Below are 22,594 nucleotides of genomic sequence, written 5' to 3'. Positions count from 1 at the left end.
GTCCAAACCATGCCTGACCTCTATTTTACAAGGATCTCATTCCACTAACAATTTGGAGATTCTTTCTCATGACTTGCACATTTAATTGATAAAACATGCTCTGAAAGCAATGGTCTCCAATTTCAAGAGCAAGCTCCACCCCATGTTTTCCAAATGTCCCCACAAAATACATCTGACTACAGTGCGTTTAAATGGGAGCTGTTTGCATAGTCTGTGGTTAACATGAACACGTGGTGTGGATGAGGCTTTTGAGGATCAGGCTTGGAGACACAGCAAACTTTAGAGAATGATCGGAGAGTTCACTTAATATCATGCAGGTTTTTGTTGTATAAACTCCGTGTGTCGAGAAAGACGATGTTGAGATAATTAATTACATTCATTTGCATGTACTTAAGGATTTAAGAAAACAGTCTTCATTAGGGAAGTTATGCATCGCATCTAAAGCCATTAATTTGAAAGTGTAGACATATTTTATCCAAGAAAAACGGAAAAGGCAGAAATGTTAGATTTTAGGTAATTAATTTGAGGGCATTCATTTAAAAGTGCAGACATATTTTTTTAAGTATTTATTTATTGTGATATTGTTTAGAACAAACCTTACACAAGACGTTCACATACAAATATTATTTCATCATTAATAAAAATGTTCATAATAAGGAAAAAGAACTCAAAATACAGTTTACAAATCATATCAGTTGATTTAAGACAACATTTAGAAAGTGATATAGTGCAATGAGCAATGACACATTTCCTCCCACATCAATCTAGCTCAAAAAAGGTCAATTGCAAATTCATATTCAGAAAAATCGAAATCTTTAAAAAACCTGATTCTGGACAAAAGAAAGTGAGGGAAAGCAGTAACCCAGTGCCGCAGAATTTCCACAGAATCTTTCAGAGTGCAAAACGACAATATGTGGAGTGATCTAAAACCAGAAATGAAGACCAATGTTTCATCCGTTCTCTTGTTAAAAATGTATTTAGTCTAAAACGCATATAAACTGCACCTACTTTACTACAAGGAACGTGTATTAAGTAAAGAGAAAGTTGTTCTCTTTTTCAGGGAAACTGGGCATATTATGAATAAGTGGGAATATGTTTTAATTTGGTCAGTTGTCAACATCCAGTCGTGTCTGTAGAGTTTAGCTTTTACACCTCCCGGACAATTAATTAGTTCTTTCCCTAATGAGCCAATTTCGTTTAGGAGACCATGCATCCTGAGTTTGTACCAATTAATAGAATGGATAGAAGAATCCTCAGCTATTTTACTCAGATAACAATAAAGCGAGTTGTCAGGTGGCTGGATCAACTTCCCATAGATCATTCGCTGTCTCCATGAGTAACAAGCCTGAAGAGATACCATAGCCAGCTGGTGGCGTATAATTGCGTTTGGTGTACTAAGGGAAAGACCAAACACCTCATTCCGTATTTTACCTTGAAGAATGTTCAAGTGGTTACCAAGGTCAAAAGGGGAATATCAAGCACATATAACATGACTGACTCAATTTTCATTGGTAATATCTTAAAATTGGGAGGATAGCATATTTACGCACTCTGAAATACAAACATTTCATATGAGTTATGAGAGGACAAAATGTGTGTTTCAGAGTATCCTTCCACATTAAAATAGAAGAAGTGTTAGAAAGATTGTAGCCCAAATATCTTAAAATAGGGACACAATCGGGTCTCTCATTACTCAAGACCCAGCTCATAGTTTTTGGTTTGGCAGTGTTGGAAAATATGATGACTTTTGACTTGGATCTATTAGCCTGTAAGTTGTTAACCAAAGCATATTGTAGAAACAGGTTTAATTCATGTTGTAGACCCAAGACAGTGCTATAAAAAAAAATCAAATCATCAGCAAATGCCAACCAATGTAACCTTGGAAGGCCCAACCTGACGGGAGAGATATTAAAATCCTGCCACAACTTATCATTGTCACTGAAAAAGGTCGGCGCCAGGATAAATCTTTGTTTTAGGCCAACTAATGATGGAATCGATCTAGCGAGGGCACCTTCCATGGCTAGACACATTTCTTTTTTTAAAACATCTTTTATTGGCTTTTACAAATGCATAGAACATACAGATAAAGGTGAACAGAAGGCAGTTAAATCGGTAATGCTTACAATCATGCTGCAGCGTGTGCTGCATTATGTGTGGCAGAGGGCTGCCACGGAGCGGCGGGGGAAAAGGGGAAGTGGGGAGGGGGCAGGAGTCAGAGGGCAGGGGTCTCACTGAGCGTCCATCCATTTTCCCCACACCTTTTGAAACTTGCGGGGGCAGCCGCTTGCTGTATAAATTCTTCACTCCAGGAGGCGCACCTGGTAACTTCATTAGACCAACGGGTTAGGCTCAGTGCTGCAGCAGATCCCCAATTTGCAGCAATCAGTCTCTTGCCCGCCCCCAGTGCACCAGCCGTGAACAGTTTTCCATGCTTAGTGAGGCCCATTTCTCCCCATATCCCAAGCAGTAGCAACTTCGGGTCTAGTGGTATTTGGGATCACACCGTCGCAGAGACTGTGCCCGTGCAACCGGCCCAGAAAGTCTGTAGCACTGTGCAATCCCAGATTGTGTGGAAGAAGGTGCCCCTTTCGCGCTTGCATCAAAGGCAGACCTCCGCGCCCGCCCCACTCCATCTAGCCAGCATGGTGCAGGAATAATAGAAACGGTGCAGTATCCTGAGCTGGATCAGGCGTAGTTTTGCATCTATGCCTATCTCTCGAGGGAACATTAGAGCTTCCACCCATTCTTCGGGTTCCAGCCTCTCAATGTCCCTTTCCCATTTCTCTTTCAGTGTGGTGAGTTCTTTGGTGCGAAAGGAGTTAAGGACCTGATGTAGCATGGAGGTGACCCTGGAGGGGACACGCTCTGTGAGGACGTTGTTTTCCAGAGGGGAGCAAGGTGGGATTTCCCCCAGGTCCGGGAACTGTGCATTCATGGCGTGAACAAGTTGTCTATATCTATATCTAAAGCGGCCACCAGGTCTCAAGTCAAAATGCTGCCTAAGGGTGTCAAACTCAACCATGCGCCCCCCTTGAATCACTTGCTCCAATGTGAGTATCCCAAGCCTTTCCCAGTTTCCCAGGCACCCTATTTTTTGGATTTCAGGGAGGTGTGTGTTATGCCATAGAGCTTGGCCCAGTGTAGGCCTGAAGCCCCAGCCGATGTGTTTATGTGCTTCTTCCCATGTACGGCAGATGTGAAGTGTCATGGTGGAGTTTTGGCCGTTCCATCCCGGGGGGCGTACAGGACCTGGAGGGGGGAAAACGGGTGCATGGCGGACAGTTCCGTGCTGATGTGGGGGAGTGCGCTGTCGCCATGTAGCAAATCATTTACCACCCCAGTCTGCGCCGCTAGGTAATACGTGAGGATGCATGGTAATCCTATCCCTCCCTCCCAAATTGAGCGTTGCTTGTCATAAGAGCAATTCTAGGTTGTCCCCCCCCCCCATAGGAGAGTCCGTATGTGTTTGTCTATCGATGCGAAGGGGGATGGGCAGTGGGGCGTTCTGTAGAAAATATAATAGTCTCAGAAGTGACATCATCTTAAATAATGCAGCCCTGCCCATTAAGGACAGTGGTAAGGATTGCCAATGGGAAATGTCTGTGGCAAGCCTGTCAAGGACAGGTTGCAGGTTCAGTTGAAGGAACTGCTCTAGCAAGGCGCTAATTCGTATGCCTAAGTACGTGAAACCGTGGACGGAAACCAGGTATGGACAAGGGTCAGGGATCGTATTCGCTCCCCCTTGGATTGAGAAGAACACTGTTTTCTGGGTATTCACCCTGAGGCCGGAAAACCGTTGGTAGTCCGTATGGATTTGAGACACAACAGGGCTTGAGGTTACAGGTTTACTGAGGTAAATAAGGAGGTCATCGGCATACAGCGAGACCCGGTCTTCCCCTCCCCCCGGCCAAACGAATCCTGACCAGTCGCTGTACGCCCAGAGCCTGATCGCAAGTGGTTCTATTGCAAGGAGGAACAACAGGGGAGAGAAGGGCAGCATTGTCTTGTCCCGTGCCTCAGCGGAAATGACCCCGATTTCCTGCCATTCACCCTAACTTTGGGGGATTCATATAAGAGCTTGGTCCAGGAGATGAAGCCATGCCCAAAGTTAATTCGTTATAAGATGTCCAACAGAGCTTCCCAAGCCACAGAATCGAATGCTTTCTCAAAATCAATCTCTAGTAGAGCTAGCGGGTCAGGTGTCTCTGGGGCACGGTCCAGGGTGAATTGGAGTCTGCGTAAATTCATACGGGTGGACTTATTAGGCATGAATCCGCACTGGTCGGGATGGACCAGAGACTCGATCGCTCCTAGTAGCCTGTTGGCTAGGGCTCGAGCGAGGGTTTTGGCTTCCCCGTTTATCAGTGAAATGGGCCTACATGAGGCACACTGCTCTGGGGGCCGTCCCGGCTTAAGCAGCACCACAATACAGGTTTCCCTAAGGTCCCTAAGGTCCGGGGGGAGGGTGCCTAGTTCTTTGCTCCGGAGGAACTAGCAGTGCATATGTGTAACCGCTGAGGCGTTTCCAAGTTTCCACTGGGAAACCGTTAGGTCCTGGAGTTTTCCCTGTTTGGAGCTTTGTGAGCGCAGATTGTAATTCGTCTTCTGTCAATTTGAGGTCAAGCGCTTCTCTCCGTTGTGTGGTGAGGCGCAGGAGTTCAATCATATCGAGGAAATTCAAGTGATCAGTCTCGGAGCTCCCACCCGGGGTGGAATAGAGGTTCTCGTAATAGTTAGCAAAGGCTTCCGCTATGTCGGAATCTTCCGTCAGCAGGTCCCCATTCGGCGTTCGAATTGCTTGGACATACTTGCGTTGTTCCCGCCTTTCCAGCCAGGCCAGCGCTTTTCCTGGCCTCTCCCTGCGTTCATATATCTGGCTACGGATCGACCAGTGGGTGGTCCGAGCGTTGTCTAGGGCGAGGTTCTATGGGTCTCTTGTGCTGTTTCCAGGGCCTCTTGTGAGGCCTCAGTGCCTGATTCCAAAAATTGTGACCCCCGTTCAGCAACCTGTTCCTCCACCTTCGTGAGTTTCCGAGTGTGGTTCTGCCGGTGGGTGGTCACCAAGGAAATAGCTTCCCCCCGAAGGACAGTCCCAGGTCGTAATTGGACAATGAACGGAGCCCTCTTTGAGCTCAAAGTATTCGTTGGATTTATTTGTGAGCCCTTTAGCTATCTCGGGGAACCCCAAGTAGTATGTGTTCAGATGCCAGGTGGTGTCTGGCTTCTGATGTTTGGTCTTTAGGGTCACAAGTAGGGGAGAGTGGTCTGAGATCCCTCTGGCCAGGAGGGCCGCGGACATGAGTCTGTGGGACGTGTTCCGGGGGATGAGGATGTAGTCGATTCTAGACATTGTTTCATGCGTTTGGGAGTAGAACGAGAACCCTAACTCATTCGTGTGTAGAGCCCTCCAAGTGTCCAATAGCTCAGTTAAGTCAGTAAATCTGTAGAGTTCAGTCGGGTCCTCCCGAGTTGTGGCGCCCCTGCGTGATCTGTCTTTGGTGACCTCCATTATTTCATTAAAATCTCCTCCCAGGGCCGCACCTTCCTCTCGTAATATCAATTGTAGGTAGTGAAAGAGGTCTTTCGTGCGTGCAGGGGGTGCGTATGCTGCAATGAGGCCCCACCGTTCTCCCCATAGGTCACCCATAACGGCTACATATCGACCCCCAGGGACAGTTCTGACCTTTTTTACCTGAAAGGGGATGCGTTTGTGGAAATGTATCATTGTGCCCCTAGCGCCCCTTGAGAATCCCGCCTGGTATGAAAGCGGGTAGTTGGATCTCCTAAAAAACCCACATTCTGTTCCAGCCAGGTGGGTCTCCGTGAGAAAGGCCACGTCCGGGGAGTGTCTGTTAAGATACTGCAATACTAGTTTCTGTTTGATGCTTGAACCTAGGCCGTTCACATTCCAGGTCAGCAAAGAAAACTGACCAGTTTGTGGCCCGTTAATGTGTTGAGTTCAGTCGACACTCAAGGAGAATCATGTGGTCCATGGGTCCCCCCCACTCCACCCGCCGAAGCCACGCCAACGTCTGCCCCGTCACACCAAAGGACTGCACTTCATAAACTAAAACGTTTTCTGGTATCCAAAACACTGGATCCCTCGTCCAAGCGCAAATAGCGCCCACAACAACGGCTATCTTGGCATCTGGTTCTGCGATTCTTGTTAGCCAACACCCGTGAACTCCCCCCACCCTGTAATTCCCCCCCAACCGGAAGCACCTGTCGCCCAAACCTATAACTATAAAAAGTAAGAACTTATTCGGGGAGCTCCCCAGGGGGTTAGGTAGCTGTTCTGCTTACCCGTTCTGGGCTGCCCAGTTAGATACACGTGTCCCACAAATTAGGCATATCTCGCTTATGCGGGGAGGGAGAGCAAGGGAGACAATGTGTGCCCTCCCCCAGAGCGGCTCGGTCTGTTGAGGGTCATCCTGTGCCCCTTTAGCTCTCAGTTCTTTCCATTTCCACCAGGCAAGTTATCTTCTGGCTGTCCATGATTGGGATGGGTGTTTGTCCCCAATTCGGGGTGATGCGGCCATTCTCCTTTCTCGGTGTGTGGTCTCTGGATCCTGGAGAGGATAGAACCTGGGTTTCGAGCCAGTCCCATGCTTCTTTTGGGTTTTGTAACACGTGGACAGTGTTGTTGTGGTACAGCTTGAGAGTGGCTGGGAAGAAAAGCGCATATTTTATGTTCAGTGCTGCCATCTTCAGCTTAATGGAGTCATAGGACTGACGGGCCTTTTGGACCTTTCGTGTGTAGTCGGGAAAAAACCCTATCCAGTTCCCGTCGTATGTAATTGGGCCTTTTGAGCCCACCATATAGAGAATTCTGTCCTGGTCTCGGTAATTCATGAGTTTGGCAATTACCGTTCGTGGGGAGCTCCGGGTACTGGTCTGGCCGTCGGGACTCTATGCGACCTTTCGATAGAGAAGAATTTTGAAAGTTTTTGGGGAGACATTAGATCTGCAGCCAGTCTTCTAGGAAGAGTTCCATGGACGGTCCCTCCTCCCATTCCGGGAGCCCAAGTATGAGAACGTTGTTGCTTCGGGATCGGCCTTCGCTGTCTTCGGCCCTGGCCTCGAGGGTGGCAAGTTTTTTCTCCACATGCACTAGGCGTTCCTCCACTCTTTTGCCCGTGTCCTCGGCGTCGGAGATTCTCTGCTCTGTTTCCCCCACACGAGATGTCAGGTCCCGCAAGTCCTGGCGGAGGAAGGAGACCTCTGAGGACAGGCCATCGATTTTCGTTTCCACGGACGTCCTTGACTCCCCAATGGCGGTCATTATGTTTGTGAGTGACAGTGCCTGACCTATTTCGCTAGCTAGGGTGCCTTTTCCAGCGTGTTCAGCGGGAGTGGGGGCCTTCGCCGGGACAGACATGGTGTATCTGTCTATTTTGTTCTGTGCTGCGGTTTTACAGAGCATATGTCGCCCCATTCCGGTCTGGTGGCGGTCCAACCCACGGGGGGGCACGTCCCTCGGGTCCAGTGGGCAGAGTCTGGTGTTCAGCAGAGCTGAGCAAGTGTCCCAGATCCCAGGGTATTATGAATGCGGTGATAGTGCCAGGGGAGCCTGGGTCGCTGTTAGTGGATGCCACATTGTGGCCTTGGCAGCTTTCAAGTCAGGAGAGGGAAGGGGACCCAGAACTACTTGCTGTCTATGGTCTCTTTATGCTAAGGAGCACCTCTTGTTTGCCCAATGGCCCCCCGGGTCTCTGTCTTTCAGTGTCTTCCTTGGGGTCCAGTCCTCCACCTGCCCTGTTGTGCAGTCGCTGTCACAAGGGCACTGCACCCCCTCCCAGGTCCCAGAGTATCCCCCTTACTTGTGTGCAGCTGCCCCGGTTCTCCCAGTCTGCTCCGGTGCCAGTGTGCATCCCAGCTGCCCTCTGGGCCTGCCCAGGAGGTCCTCCGCCGCCTCTCCGGAGGCTAGGGGAGGGCAGGTGTCCTCTGTGTACTGTTACTTTGGTGGCCTGGAGGCTCGTGGCAGCCTGGGTCTGCCGCATCAGGATCCCTCGTGGGCGGTGGGGAGTCTGCCTGTGGCTGCTCGGTCCCCTCCTGTGCCACGCCTCGCCCCCTCAGAGGCCGCGGCTTCCTGGCAGCAACCAGCGCGGTCTGCTGGGATGAGAGAAGGATGGTGGCCCGGAGGGTCGTGGTGGCCCGGGTCTGCCGCGTCTGGCTCTTTCATGCGTGGCAGAGGTCCCTTGTGGCTGCCCGGTCTCTTCCTGTGCCGTGCCTCCCACCCACAGAGGCCGCGGCTACTTGGCAGCAACCAGCGTGGTCCGCTGGGATCAGAGGAAGGAGGGGAGACCCTCACAGTATTCCCTGCCGCGTAGTAGGAGACAACGGTGCTACCTCCCAGGGGAGTCTCGGTCCTCCCGCACGTTGGCCAGCAGGGTTCCCTTCTTTTTTTAATTTTTTAATTTTTATTTAGTGATTTAACCAACAAATTTGTTTTTTTCCCCAAAACATTTCATATAAGAAGAAGAATTAACAAAATTAAAAGAACAGGATTTTTTTTAAAAAAGACAGCATGATTTTACAATCCATCGATTTTCCAAAGTCTAGAAACCCTAAAATTAAAAGAAAAGTTATTCTTATAAATATAACTATAATAAATAGACTAGACTTTGCATCTTTAAACACTGGTGTCTGGCCTCCTTCCCGCGCACCGCCGCCGTGGATACTCGTCGGCATTTCTGCTGCAAAGCAGCTCTGATTTTCCCCCAAACTTCGGTGGTTTGATGCCGGTCCTCTTTGCCTTCGGCAAGGCGTTCCCTTCCAAAATTAATTTCGGTTTGGATAAGGATATTTCAGGATTACGGCAGCCCAGTCAGAGCAGCAGAGAACTACGACTGCATCCGTTGGCTGCACAACAACGCCCCCGTTAGACACATTTTAAGGGAAGTGTTCTTATGAAGAAATGCCAGAAGCTGAACCAATTTAGGTGGAATATTATTGTTCAGCTGTTTAGTCCACAGAATAGATCGAATCACACAATCAAACCCGCAGGACATGTCAAGAGATGCCACCTATATAGGACCAGATTGATTGTGTTTAACATTGTGCAGTAAGTGGGACAAATCAGTAGCATTTATAGCAGTCCCCATCTTTTGTCTAAACCCTACTTGGAATCGAGACAGAATAGATGATTGTCACTGTCATAAGATCTCTTAATAAAAGAAGAGCAAAAACTTTACTAGTCACATCAACTAGAGCAATTGGCCCATAGTTAATCGGCCTGGTGGGATCATCCTTTTTAAAGATGGGAATAATAATTGATTGGCCAAATGATAATTGGCGCGCACCTAGGGAAGCACCAGGAAGAACCTCTTTGCACCTCCTACTAGGCGTTTCTTGTTGGACCTGTGAATTTCACTTGTGAACTTACGACAAACTCACCGAAGCTTTAATCTGCTCAAAACTGAGCGTTACCGTGTGTTTTGGTTAAGCCACGCCCACAGGAGGGCTAGGCTTCAAAAACAGCATCCCGCGCGCACCTCAGCACGAGCGCATTGAGGGAAGGACCAGGAAGCATCTCTTTGCACCTCCTACTACGCGTTTCTTGTTGGACCTGTGAATTTCACTCATGAACTTATGACAGTACCTGCTTACCTCCTGGGGACTTGCAGTGTTCTTTCTAACCTCTGCAGTTACAAATGTACTTTACATAATACTTTTGTTCTTTTGTAGAACTCACCAAAGCTTTAATCTGCTCAAAACTGAGCGTTACCGTGTGTTTTGGTTAAGCCACGCCCATAGGAGGGCTGGGCTTCAAAAACAGCAACCCGCACACCAGCGCTCGCGCACCGAGGGAAGCACCAGGAAGCACCTCTTTGCCTCTTCGCCGAGGAGGCGAGGCGGCGGGAGAGGCTGGTGGCTTCCTCATTTCTGTAAATTCAGCTGTACCTGATTTGAAATGTCAGCTAAATCCCTAAAAACAAGTATGCCATCAGGAATTCTTCTTGTGCTCGTTAGAGACAACTCACATGTCTCAACTCCCTCAGCAACCCACGAGTGTTTGACTCCGGTTAGGGGTCCATGCAAAAAGGGCTCTCTTGTGAATGTGGATATCCGCATGTTTTGCAATGGGTCTTTTTCAGCACATAGAGCGAAGAGGGCTCTTGACAATAGGCCGATGTACGGGGAAGGGAGGTCTTCGGGTGTGGATCTTTCGAGTGCTATTACCGCTCATAGCCCCCCCGGCCCGCTATCGGCTGCCTCTATTGTGCCAGTTACAAAGGTTTGCATCGTAGGTAAACGCCCCCTCTTCCACAATTCATCAATTTCTGACTCTGCATTGTTAGACTTGCTGACTCCCGTTGCAAACCTTTCCGCTGCTCCAGTAGGCACAGCTAAAATGGGGAGTGATGCTGCGGTTATTGATTTGGACACTCTGTCTTTTCAGATAAATGTATGTCAGATAATTTATCTTGTTCTCCAATGATGTATTCAGATTCATATTCGATTGACAGTTCTAGTGTTTCTATATCGGCACCTGACCATTCGGCAATTGGCAACCCATGTGTATGCACTTTGGGCACTAACACTTCTTTTTACACTGATGTACGCACATGGGGTACCAACACCTCCTTCCAGCTGAATTCTACACCTTTTCAGATGGATGTGTCGCTACAGGCGTTAAATTTGGCTGTCAATTCTTTAAGTAATTTATACCGCCTCCTGGAACAAAAAGTGACAAATCAGGATGATTTAGTGCAAGAAATGGTCTCCGGGTTGTACCTGCGTAAGAAAACATCTGTGCTTTCAGTAGCTTCTCAAACTAGCAGTGAGGAGCCCACTCTCCCTTCTGCACGTGTGTCTGTGAGTGTGTCTCAAATTGATGGGTGTGAGAGTGTCTTACCATGTTTTAACTCTATTATTTATGAAGATGCAATTGCATCCCAAATTCGAAATACAGAAAGGTCCTTATCTCTGTTGCAGTGTGTCTTACCTTTAAAACCAGGCAGAAACTTTACTCTATCTTTAATTCTGAAAATAGTAATTTAGATAAGGTGCTCAAAGTTTCGAAGCCTCCGCAAAAGCAATCTTCTAGGAATATGGTGTAAAAGAAGGAAAAATTGAAGCTATCTAAAAATCAACCGGCTCCCAAACCCACGGGAAAAGCTGCTTCCAAACGGTTTGTGAAAGCCATTTCTGGACCAATGAATGCGAAAAAAAAAGGTAAACATTTCCCAACTGAAGCCTCACAACTCTTGTCCAACTAATTCACTCCCAATGATTAGACCTGGTGTTGGTAGTGAAAGTGTGGTTTCTATCCCCGCCAAGATGAGTGATGTGTCTCTCCACAGAGCAGAAATAAGGAAGGCTGTGGACGCCTACATGCAAAGTCATAGCCTCCCCTGCCTTGCTTCGATGACCCCCCCTGCTTGCCTTGTATGATGCTTGAAAGTGGTGACAAATCACTGGGAGCTCCGAAGCATACTCCTGTGGAGTTTTGTATAAATGGGGCTGTGCCTGTCCTTCCTCGAGACTCCGCAGGAGCTTTAACCCCCATAGACTTCAATAAGGACTCAACAGCGGTGGTTAATCCCTCCGCTGTTGGCAGTCAGTCTCAGATGAACTCCCCCTCTGATTTCTCTAATGCAGTTCTGTCTCTCATTAAGAAAGCCCTGGGAGACTTGGGCTCAACTGCTAAGGGAGAGAGGGCTGATCTGCTTAGTGTGACAAAGAATGACCTGGGGAAAAAGAGAAGTGAGAAGGTGGCACCCCGTCCGGCTTTGTGCTCTTTAGTGTTAAAATGCAGACCTGCTCCTTGCCCTCAATATGATCTCAACCGAAGAGCAGTATTGGCAATCTTTTCTGATATCCTGTCATTGGAGGATATTACTTTTGCAGACTTAACTCTGGTAGAAAACCGCAGTTCGAATTTGGATGCAATCCAGAGTGATCCAAAATCTTGTTTGGCAGGCGATCCAAAATCTTGTTTGGCAGGCGAAAAGTCTTCTATTTAATTTGGGTTTCTTGTTGAGCGCAGAAACGGACATTGCGGTGGTCCCATTAGGGACAAGCAGCAAGGAATTTGCTCAAAGTCCAAATCCACCATTCCTGTCATGCCAACCATGAAGCAATTGCCGCGAGTCCCAGATACACGTGTTTTTAATCGCAATGCAAATATGAATTAGCTAACTCAATCTATAGGATATCACTGCTTTTGCCTAGTTAGCTGGAATTCACGGGGATTCAAACATCTCTTGAACAACGATGACTGTGAATTAAGTAAAATTGATATAGCCCTCCCACAGGAAACATGGTTAACTTCCTCTTTGGTTTGGGAGAATAATCAGGTTCATTTGAATCCCGCTGTAAAATATGCAGTAGGTAGACCATCTGCGGGTCTAATTGTAGCTTTAAAAGACAAACCTGGTTCCTCATCAAAACTGTGGGCGGCACCGAATGCTTATATGTTGCTTGTTAGAGCGGTCATTCATGGTGGTGTCTATGCAATAATTAACATTTATTGGAATCCGGTAGCCATTTCAATTGACTGCTTCTTCAGGGACCTTAATGGATTATTTGACTATAGTGTCCACAGACGAAAGTATTTTATATCTGATTTTGGCTGGTGACTTGAATTTAAACTGTTTTGTAAATGATGGTGTCTGACATAGTGAGAGATTAATTCGGTGGAAACGTTAGTCTCTCTTAGAAATTTGCACATTTTAAATGGTGCATTCGCCACAGACATCCCCCCTGCTTCAACTTGGCACAGAGGTTCTTCTTCATCAACAATTGATTTTGTATATGTAAACTCTGCACTATGGTTAGCAATGCAATCCTTTCATGTAACCCCCTCGGTGGTGAGTGATCACAATTTGCTATGTGCCAGTTGGCAGCTACCGATAATTAATGATCACAAGCCGAAGGTCTGGAAGGGTGGATGTTTGGTGGTAAATGGGGGTGGGAACCGTTTGTGATGGACGGAGAATGCCTTGTTACATTTTAATCGACTACTTCATAACTCAAATGAAATTGATAGCTGTCAAAATTCCAATATGGGTCTGGTATACTGCAACGCTATGCAAGCTTTTAGCCCGTCGAAAACTTCCAGTCTTAAAAGTAAGAGTCATTTGCATACTTTTGACAGAGCTATATACATTAGGAAACTGGCGTATCATGCTGAGCTAAGAAGATTATCAATGCTTCCCCTTTCCATCAGAACAGTTCTCACCAAAAGAGTGCGTTTGACCTATAATAATTGGCTAAAAGGACATCGAGCTTCACTTTACCATAGAGATGGTGTCAATATGTTATCTATATTGGCGGAGAAAAATATATCAAAAATGTGGCCAACATTAAATCAGGCGAACAATAGACATCAATTGGATATGCAGACAGCGGTGGTAGACGTACACCAGTGGGTAGCACACTTTGAAAATCTGTATGCACCACCCCAATCTCCATTGTTCTAATTCCATTGCAATAGAACTCCGGATTTCAACTACACTTTGATCGGACTGAAATCACGTGATTAATTATGACCTCAAGTAACTCGCGTGCTGTGGGGCCGATAGGATTTCAAACTATGTAATTAAAGAACATCCTGAAATCTGGAGCTCTATTCCCTTTAATATATTCTCTGCCATAAACCAACACCAAAAATTGCCAAAATCATGGACTGAAGCAATTACTGTTCCAATTTATAAGAAGGGCGATCGTCAGCTTCCTATGAGTTATCGTCCAATCTCATTATTAGACGCCCCAGGTAAAATGTATTGCCGTATTATTCTTAAAGAACTTAATAAGTGGATTGATGAAAGTTGACTGAAAGATCCACTACAGTCTGGATTTGTGAAAGGGATGGGCACAACTCCGAATATCATGGCACTTTCTATGATACAATCTAAACAAGTTGATGGCAGGTCTCCATTGTATTTAGGCTTTATTGACTTTAAAGCCACTTTTGACTCCATAGTCAGAGCAATGCTATTTGCAAAACTTAGTCGACATCAATGTCCTCCATCACTTATAAATCTGGTGATGCTATCACACTCAGATACATCCATGCGTGTAAAATTGAACCTTGATGGCAAATTATCCCCTTCAATCCAAACGCACAGAGGGCTGAAGCAGGGCTGTGCCCTTGCGTCTTTTCTGTTTAATTTTTTTCATCTTCAATCTGGGCCATGCTTTAATGAATTGCATTGCAAATCCTCCTCGCATGGGCCGTCAAAAGATTCCATATTTATTATATGCGGATGATTTGGTCCTGTTATCACAAACGCCCATTGGCCTTCAGAATATGTTGAAACAATTGGAAGTTTATGCACTGGCAAACAATTTAATCATTAATACTTCCAAATCACAAATTCTAGTGTGCAATAATAATGCATCCACAAAATATCACCTGAGATGGTTCCTACAACAACGTGAATTTTTGGTAATCTCGAAGAACAAGTATCTTGGTGTGTATATTGAACACAGAAAAACACTCAGTATGTTAACTTGTGAAATCAAATCTAAATGAAATGCCTTAACATCACAATCTAAGATCCTCTTGAGCAAATTTGGGAAGTTTTCACTGAAACATATGGTCTCTTTTTATAAATCAAAGGTTATACCAATTCTTTTGTATGGTGTAGAAGCCTCCGTTCCCCAGGACCGTAAATTCTGGAATAGTTTGGAAGCAAAATACTGGAAAGCAGTGTTAAAACTATCGCCTGGTACACCTTTAGCAATCCTGTGTTTTGAATTGGGTTTAGCATTTTTGTATTCGCATGTGGTATGGAAACAGTGCGCCTTCTTGAGAAAATTATTAGAAGGCTTGGGCAAACCTTCCCTTTTGAATGCTATTGCCCAGAATTTGTTCAAATCCAAAAATGGCTTTCCAAGGAAGTGGCGAAATCACACTTTAAATGCGGCAGCTGACGCATCTGTAACAATTGAGCTTCTTTTAACTAACCCGGATCGTGCAAAAATTTAAATCTATCAACATGATTGGGTTGTAAACATGGCGATGTGCACTAAACTTAAAGACTTCAACACCATTGCATTCGGCTCTAAAAAACATGGAGTTATATCTAATTACCCTCGCAATTGTTTCGTTAGAAGTTTTTGAGATTCAGATTGAATCAGTATGAAACAAAGGACATCTTGTTCAGAAGGAAACTAATTCCGAGGGAGCAGAATTACTGTCGGTTCTGTCTAGCTACGGAGCAGATTGAAACCTTACAACATCTTGTAGTCAAATGCTCTGCGTTGAATGATATAAGGTTAAAATGCTTTGGAAAGAAATTAATTGTTCAGAGCCATCTAAGTCATGACCAAATATGGAATGTATTATTTTCAAATCCGAGGATAACTGTACAAATTGCAATTGTCAAATTTTTAAATATAGTGTTTCCTGACATAACACCCGGAATTGATGAGTGTAAATAGTGCCCAATGTAGAAAAATGGTAGAATCAGACAGCAACACAAGTTATAAGAATCAAGATATCTTGGACTATATATGGCAATTATCACCTGCGACAATTGAGCAGGTTGATTATTAGAATGAGGTACTTAGTTGACATGTTGTTGAATAATCAATCTTTTTACTGGACACTTATTTCCTTTGAAAACCTGCTGTGGAATTGCTAAATATTTGGGTTCTGTACTATTGCTCTGTCGAAGCTTATATTTTGAAAATTATACTTTGTTTTTATGTAATTTTTATGTAATTTTATGTAATCTGGTGATTGTGTATTTGAAAAGTTTGTTTACCAACTGTAACAAATAAAAAAAAAATAATAATAATTGATTGAGAACATCAAGATGGAATTCGATGGGTCTCAAAAATATAATCAAAATGAGTTTTTAACAAGGATGTCCACAAAGATGGAGTGTTCTTCAGAACGCAAGGGGGAATACCGTCCAGGCCGGGGACCCTGGATGATTTCAATTTATTAATGGCCCATGCAATATCATCCTCCTTCCATGGACAAATACCAAAAATCAGAGTTCCCTCAGTTGGATCTTGTAACCCACCAAATACCTTCAGAAGATGATACTTTTTCTGAAAGTAATGGACCCATGTGAATTCCGTGACAGGAGAGTCCACAGCAGAACGAGATGATCCTGTGATTTTATTAATAGTCGCCCAGAATTTTCCTCCCTTATTGTTGAAAAGATGTTTCAACAGTAATTGATTGTCCTTCGTATGCAATTCCATTTTAAGAGATTTTACAAAATATGTATGTATTTGAGAGACTCTTTACTTTGCAATCAAATACTCAGTTGGATGCAACCCCTTCATCCTAAGAAGTTTAATGCTCTTACGTTTATGCCCCTTTAAGGCAACTATTCTTAAATCAAACTTGTGACGGAGTGGCTTGATGTTCGATATAACATATTGTCAAGTTATACTTTTAAAGCAGCGAATAATAATCTCATTCAGTTTCTCCACCCTCTGATAATCAGACCACTGGGTATTGCACAACCATCGACAATTGTAGACTGAGTCCATCAAAAGGTGTGTAAACATGTGACTCATTCTATTATTCCATTTTAACGTTAGACCACGTTGTTCAAAAGATAAGCAAGAAAGGGTTGGATTCAACTCATGTGTGGGGAGGGGAAATTGAATAGCAAAGTATAGAATAAGAGGATTCCCTAAGGATGGATCAAGCAAGGTTACAGAACCACTCCTTGCCTTCAGATGATTATATACAAAAAAGTAATCGATCCTTGAAGATTTCACTCCCCTTTGCCAAGTATACATTGGGAAATCATCATGAGCCACCACTTCGAGTTGTATTAGTTCCCAATCAGCCAGAAAATGATCCCAAGCCATACCTCTAGAGGCGCTCATGTTGGAAGGGAGGGGTATACTATTAGATGCATTCAATTTAGATCCCTCCGCACAGTTGCAGTTGAGGTCTCTCCCTATAATTATAGAATGGCCATGACCCTTCTCGACCCAAGCCTCAAAGAGTTCAGATAAATTAGTTTGAATAGATTGCATAATTGCCCTGGAGGGGGGTTACAGTACACATGTATTAATAGTACTTCCAGTTTCGATACATTTGAGGTAATTCATACAGCCAACAAACCCTCTGAAGTATGTACCAGTTCTGACATCACATTGAGATTGCAATCTATAGCTATAACCAGGCCTCCACTCAGTCGACCCATGTCGGCTTGAATGGCGCGACTGGTATAAGACAGGTAGCCGTTCAAATCAAAGTGTGAAGTCGCCCTCGACTCTTGAAGCATAATAATGTTAAATCTACTGATGTAGTCTGAATTATGCATCAATCTATTCAAATTCACCAAGCCACATACGTTCCGTGACATTACATTAATCGTAACAGGGTTGGGGTTGCGTCAGACCTTATCTAATGATGCTGAATGTTTTGAAAGCTGACTCCACCCGTGACCAATCTTGGCCCTATTTAAATATATTTGAGATTTGGGCTACAGCGGTAGGTGCTGAGGAAGTTTATGTATTGTTCAAATTAGAAGCTTTCTTCCTTGGATTCATCCCTTGTTGGTGTAAAGATATAAAAGACTTAGCCTCTTCTGGAGATTTAGTATGATGTAGATCAAAACCTAGTGTATGTAAGTTTGGATGCTGTTCCCATACCAAAGTGGCCACTATCTCTGAATGAAAATAGCACCCCATACGTTTATTATTTAAAATAGGCAGTGTTATCAGATCTATAGCCTTAGTGCACAGATCTCAATGAAGGAATCAGTTTAGATCTATTCACCTGTATCAAACCATTTATTTGAGTATTACTTACCCAGCCCACAATCTTTGAAGTGTACCTTTTTGGTTGGGCCTGATTCAAACTCTGGAGATGAGATTTTCTCATAATCCTAGGTGCCAGATCAACAGTAGCTAGTTGATCTAATGCCCTCCCCACCGGTATATCAATGAAAGATACTGGAGTGGTAATACTGTCTCGGCAAAGAACACTATTTCCCTCATTGTATGAATTAGACTTTATCATAACAATAGGAGAATTATTTTTTCTTGTAGATTGCAAATAGGAGGTAATTTTTGTTTGTTGGGTCTCCATATGCTTAAAGTTGTAGACAGAAGACGGATGCAGAGTATCCGGCAAAGAAGTCAATATTGCCAGCGTCTTGGCCCTCTCTTCGTTCCTCATAGGTTCAAAACATGTATCAGTGCCCATCTCTTGAGTGATTGGAAGCTTTATTGATGTGGGTTCTTTACTCATCGTTTTGAGATTTGCTGGCGTTTGACCTTTCTCCAGTACAATATAGTAGTACCCACCTTTTGCAAATGCCTTGAAGACACCCTTTCAGAATTGGACCCCCTATCTGGAGTGACCTGAGGATTAAGATCTATTATGACATCTGCCGTTGGAAGCTGGCGCAGGTGTTTTAGTGAAGAGTTATGCCCATTACTTTTTGCTGCTGGCATATTTTTAGTTTTCTTTTTCCTAGGCGCTTTCTTCTGCTTACAAGGTTTCTTGTGTTATTGGGGACTACAAGAACAGAAGTATGGGCGTTATCTATCACTGTAGCTCTCGACAATTCTGGCGAGTTAAAGAGCTTCGCGAAGCACTTAGTCTCGAAAAACACTCCACAATGGGGGTAGGTGTGTTAGGCATTTGGCTAATTGGTATTGGAGCTGATATACTGGACACCCCGTGACCGGATGATCCAGTATGATTATGTTCCACTAGTAGACTGCCATCATTATCTGTAAGAAAACTGGCTGGACCACACTCCCAATTTTGAAACATCGTACAGCCTTTGAAAATTCTCCTCCATTGAGGTAGGTTTCAATGTGTTAACCGTTAAAATAGATTTAATGTTATCATACAGTCTTAGTAACGACTCCAAGACCAAATGTAATGCGGAGCTAGAAGCAGGATCCAGGGAGTCAAGTTTAGGCACGATTTCCGACTTTCTTCTCAAATGGATATTTTCTGGGGTGAAACATTTTGAGTTAATATGATTGTGCACATTAGGTGCTACCAAAACACCCCCTTGGACCGTGGGAGGCACCATCTTTAAAACACCATCAGCCTGGAGATTTGAAGACTTTGAAAAGACATTGTCCAGAGCCGACACCTCCATATTCCTACAAAGTCTGACAAAAGATTCATCTAAGATAATTGAATTGTCCAAAGTGAAAGAGCAAGCAACCAAAGGAGCCACTGAGTGCCCAATTCGGCATCCTGTTGTCTCATCTGATGCCAGAATAGTACTAGAGTGGCTCACTTGAAGGAAAGACAGAGGCTCCTGAACAGGGACTTCCAAACGCAAGACCTGTGCATACATAATCCCTGCCAAAGTGGGTTTGCTGGCCGTATTAAAAACCTACAGCTGCATATCATCCAACACAGCCAACGGCGGAGCCGCAATAGAGCCATGGTTCTGCTCCGATGATTTCAATGAAGAGGTACACGTCTCCTGTGGCTGGGGTGGAGAGCAAGGAATAGCATGCCCCACAACATTAGACAGTAAAGAGTGGAGTAGGAGTGGTTCTATGGTGCACTGTTGCAGAGGATACAGTAACTTTTCCACTGTTGATAAAAGCGGACCTTTTCAACAGAGCTTGCTGTACTTCCTACATAATCCCTCCACACGCGCGAAGTGCAGCGCAAGAGAGGATTAGGAGTGGTTCTATGGTGCACTGTTGCAGAGGATGCAGTAACTTTTCCACTTCTACTGATAAAGGCAGACCTTTTTAACTGAGCTTGCTCTACTTCCTACTTAATCCCTGCACAGGCATGAAGCGTGGAACAGGAGAGGTTCTACAGTGGTTCGATTGGGTTCGCTGGTGAGTTGGCAACTTTACAGCGTATCTCTCTATATGTATTGTTGTACAGACCTCGGAATTCAGCCCATCGCAGCTGGTTGCTGTATATTGGACTGCGGAGAGTGCTCACGCTCATATTTTCAATCAAATCACTGCATAATGCATCCCTAATATCCTTGACATATAATAAAAATAAATAAGGGGCGGAAATCTGGACTCTGCAGCGCAACGATTGAGAGCAAAAAAGTTCTTAATTTGCAGATGCCTTTGCCTTGTCCTCTACCGGATACTGTTACCGGCTGTGAACAGGGAACCGCTGGTAAAAAACAACTCTAAGCAAAAGCATGGGCTATTATGGGGTAGTACAGGGTGGTGCCCCTGTAACCGTAAATTATCAAGTTCCCGCCGCACCCTCCGACCCCCTGGTCCATTAGCACCTTTATACCATGTGGTGGGGCAATTTTAATTCTTACAGATACCGTGTCTGATTGTGGGTCATTGCTGGTTCAGTCGCCCGATGCTGTGCTTATACTAGTGTCGCTGGCCGTAGAGAACTATGACTCAGAGCTGTCCTTCCACCCTCTGAGGGACAAAACCACTTCGCCCTCTCCTCCCTTTGATAACAACAATTCTCTACTTAATTTAGTTCTTCATCTTCAACGGAAATTATTGCGACCCTCTGAGAGGATAGAAATCCTGAATTCTTCAGCCACATATGACATTATAATCGGAACACAGCTATCGGCAAACCCCGACCTGCAATGCCTGCTCTCCTCTACGAGCTCCACTGGCAGTTTTGACAGCTCAAGGAAAAACAATACTGAGGTTGAAGATGGGTCCGGTGGGGTGCCTAAACCTGGGTATTTTCCTCCAATTAACCCTTGGGCTAAGCGGGCCGTACCGTTTCAATCAGAATTGAAATCCATCACAGCATCTCTTGAGTCATTGCTCACACTGTGTGATGGTATGGCAAAGGAACAGTCTGAGATTAAGACAATTTTGGCTAAAGTGGTTGACGTTATTCTTGCACCCCATGGTGCAATATGTGATTCCCTGGAACCGGTTCAACAGATTTGTGTGGCAGACTTATTGTCTCCCAGCAGCGCATATTCTTCGGCATTGCAAACTCCGAATCTGCTTAATGCAGTTCCTGATACACTATGCCCTACTATTGACCTCACATCCCAAACACAACCAATGGCAGATGCAGATCTAGTGTCTGCAGAATCGGCTGCTTTGTTGCTAGTGGAAAATTAATCCATGGCTCGAATGAGTCCACATACAGTGACTTCTACTGTGTCTAATTCTAGGAATGCCACGAAGTAAAATAAAAAGAGAATTGTCTGCCCCCTTTCGTAGGCTCCAAGGAAATCCATCCTTGCAGAAATGTCAAACAAACTTAAAGACTTCAGAGCCTGCAAACCTTGATAATCCTAGTAGCCTCCCCTTGTCATTGGGACCACTGGGCGCGCCCTATGGTGCTGTATGCAGACCCGCCTTTACAGTTACTAACACTCTTGCTGATGGTATGATTCGTCGGGTTGATCTACGTGGCCCACTTAAAAGATGGTTGCAAGTTGGCCAAAAAACAAGCAGCCCACTAATACCTCTGCTCTTATTTCACACTCAGAGAATCATTATTCCAGACCGGCCTCTAGCTTTAAACCAATAACTGGGCAAGTTCTTGTCCTGACTTGTCAGCAGGAATCTAAATCTGCCCTCAACATGATGCAAATCTGGTGTAGGCCTTCTACATCGGCTGCTCATAGTGGCCTTTATAGAGAAACATCTCATTTGGGTCCTGACCAACACTGTGTCAAAGTTTTGATACTGGGGAAGGAGATAACATTGGAGGAATGTTTACCTTTTATCGACCAGCCCCTTCTTGAATGTCTGAATGTCAACTGATGTCTATATTCCAAGGCATTCCTCTGCTGAGAAACATCTGCAGACATGACACCATAAGACTTGTTCTGCCCGAGACACATAGTGCTACTAATTGGATTATTGTTGAATTTGTTTCACCTGCTATTACAGCTCTGTTGTGCTCTTATCAATCAGAGCTTAAGAAGATGGGTTTTGTGTTGACTGTCTGCTAGAAGAACCCAAATCTAGCCTTGCTTTCTAACCCTGACACTTGTAAGAACGTTATATCATCTATTGTCCCACAGACATTTGACATGTTTGGCCTTGACACTCAAGCATTTCTTTCGAGTACTGAGCGAAGGTCCCAAAATCCATGGGTACTGGATCCACCGATCCATCTTGGCTCGCATCCTGTATGAATCCCTGAAGTAAAATTACAAATAAACTGGGTCTTCTGGAATATGTGGGGTTTTAACTCATTCTTGAAAAGCCTGTTAGGTCAGCGTAGGATTTCCTATTTGATGTATACAGTATCATCTGCTCTACAGCCAAGCAGAGTGGTAGAGGACGCCCTTCTGGTTGTTTAGCCATAGGTTCCAAGACACACATTTCGATGACACTCCTGTTGATTGGCACTCCTTCCACTTATGTCCTATCAGTAATTTAGCAGGATAAGTCTTTTTTTATTACACCGGTTTTGGTTGTTAATATATATAATCCCCCCCAATGGGGATATGTAGTAACCTCATTTGTAGGAAGATCACTGAGATAGTAACCTACTGGTACAACCAATGTGCTTTGGGCCAGGTGATAATTGCTGGGGATTTTAATAATAACATCTTTTTAGGGAACAAAGCATCATCCATCTTTTATATGAACGCTCCTGTGGGCTCATTAGACGATTTCATGGGCCCCTCTTTGAGAACTAAGATATTGTATGGAAACATATGGTTTGGTCTGCCTCAATGCAAAGGGAAATGGCTCCTCACAATGG

At 44.8% G+C, this 22,594-nt stretch overlaps 1 protein-coding gene across 1 annotated transcript in view; it reads right to left on the bottom strand.

Moving 5' to 3' along the window:
- The window catches only part of CDHR2 (cadherin related family member 2), a 552,802-nt gene that overhangs the window by 105,637 nt on the left and 424,571 nt on the right, over positions 1-22,594 (bottom strand). The window lies entirely within an intron of this gene.

The sequence above is a fragment of the Ambystoma mexicanum genome, chromosome 3p, assembly GCF_040938575.1.
Source record: "Ambystoma mexicanum isolate Mex_15411 chromosome 3p, UKY_AmexF1_1, whole genome shotgun sequence".
Taxonomy (NCBI): Eukaryota; Metazoa; Chordata; class Amphibia; order Caudata; family Ambystomatidae; genus Ambystoma; species Ambystoma mexicanum.
This window is presented reverse-complemented; position numbering and strand designations above follow the sequence as displayed.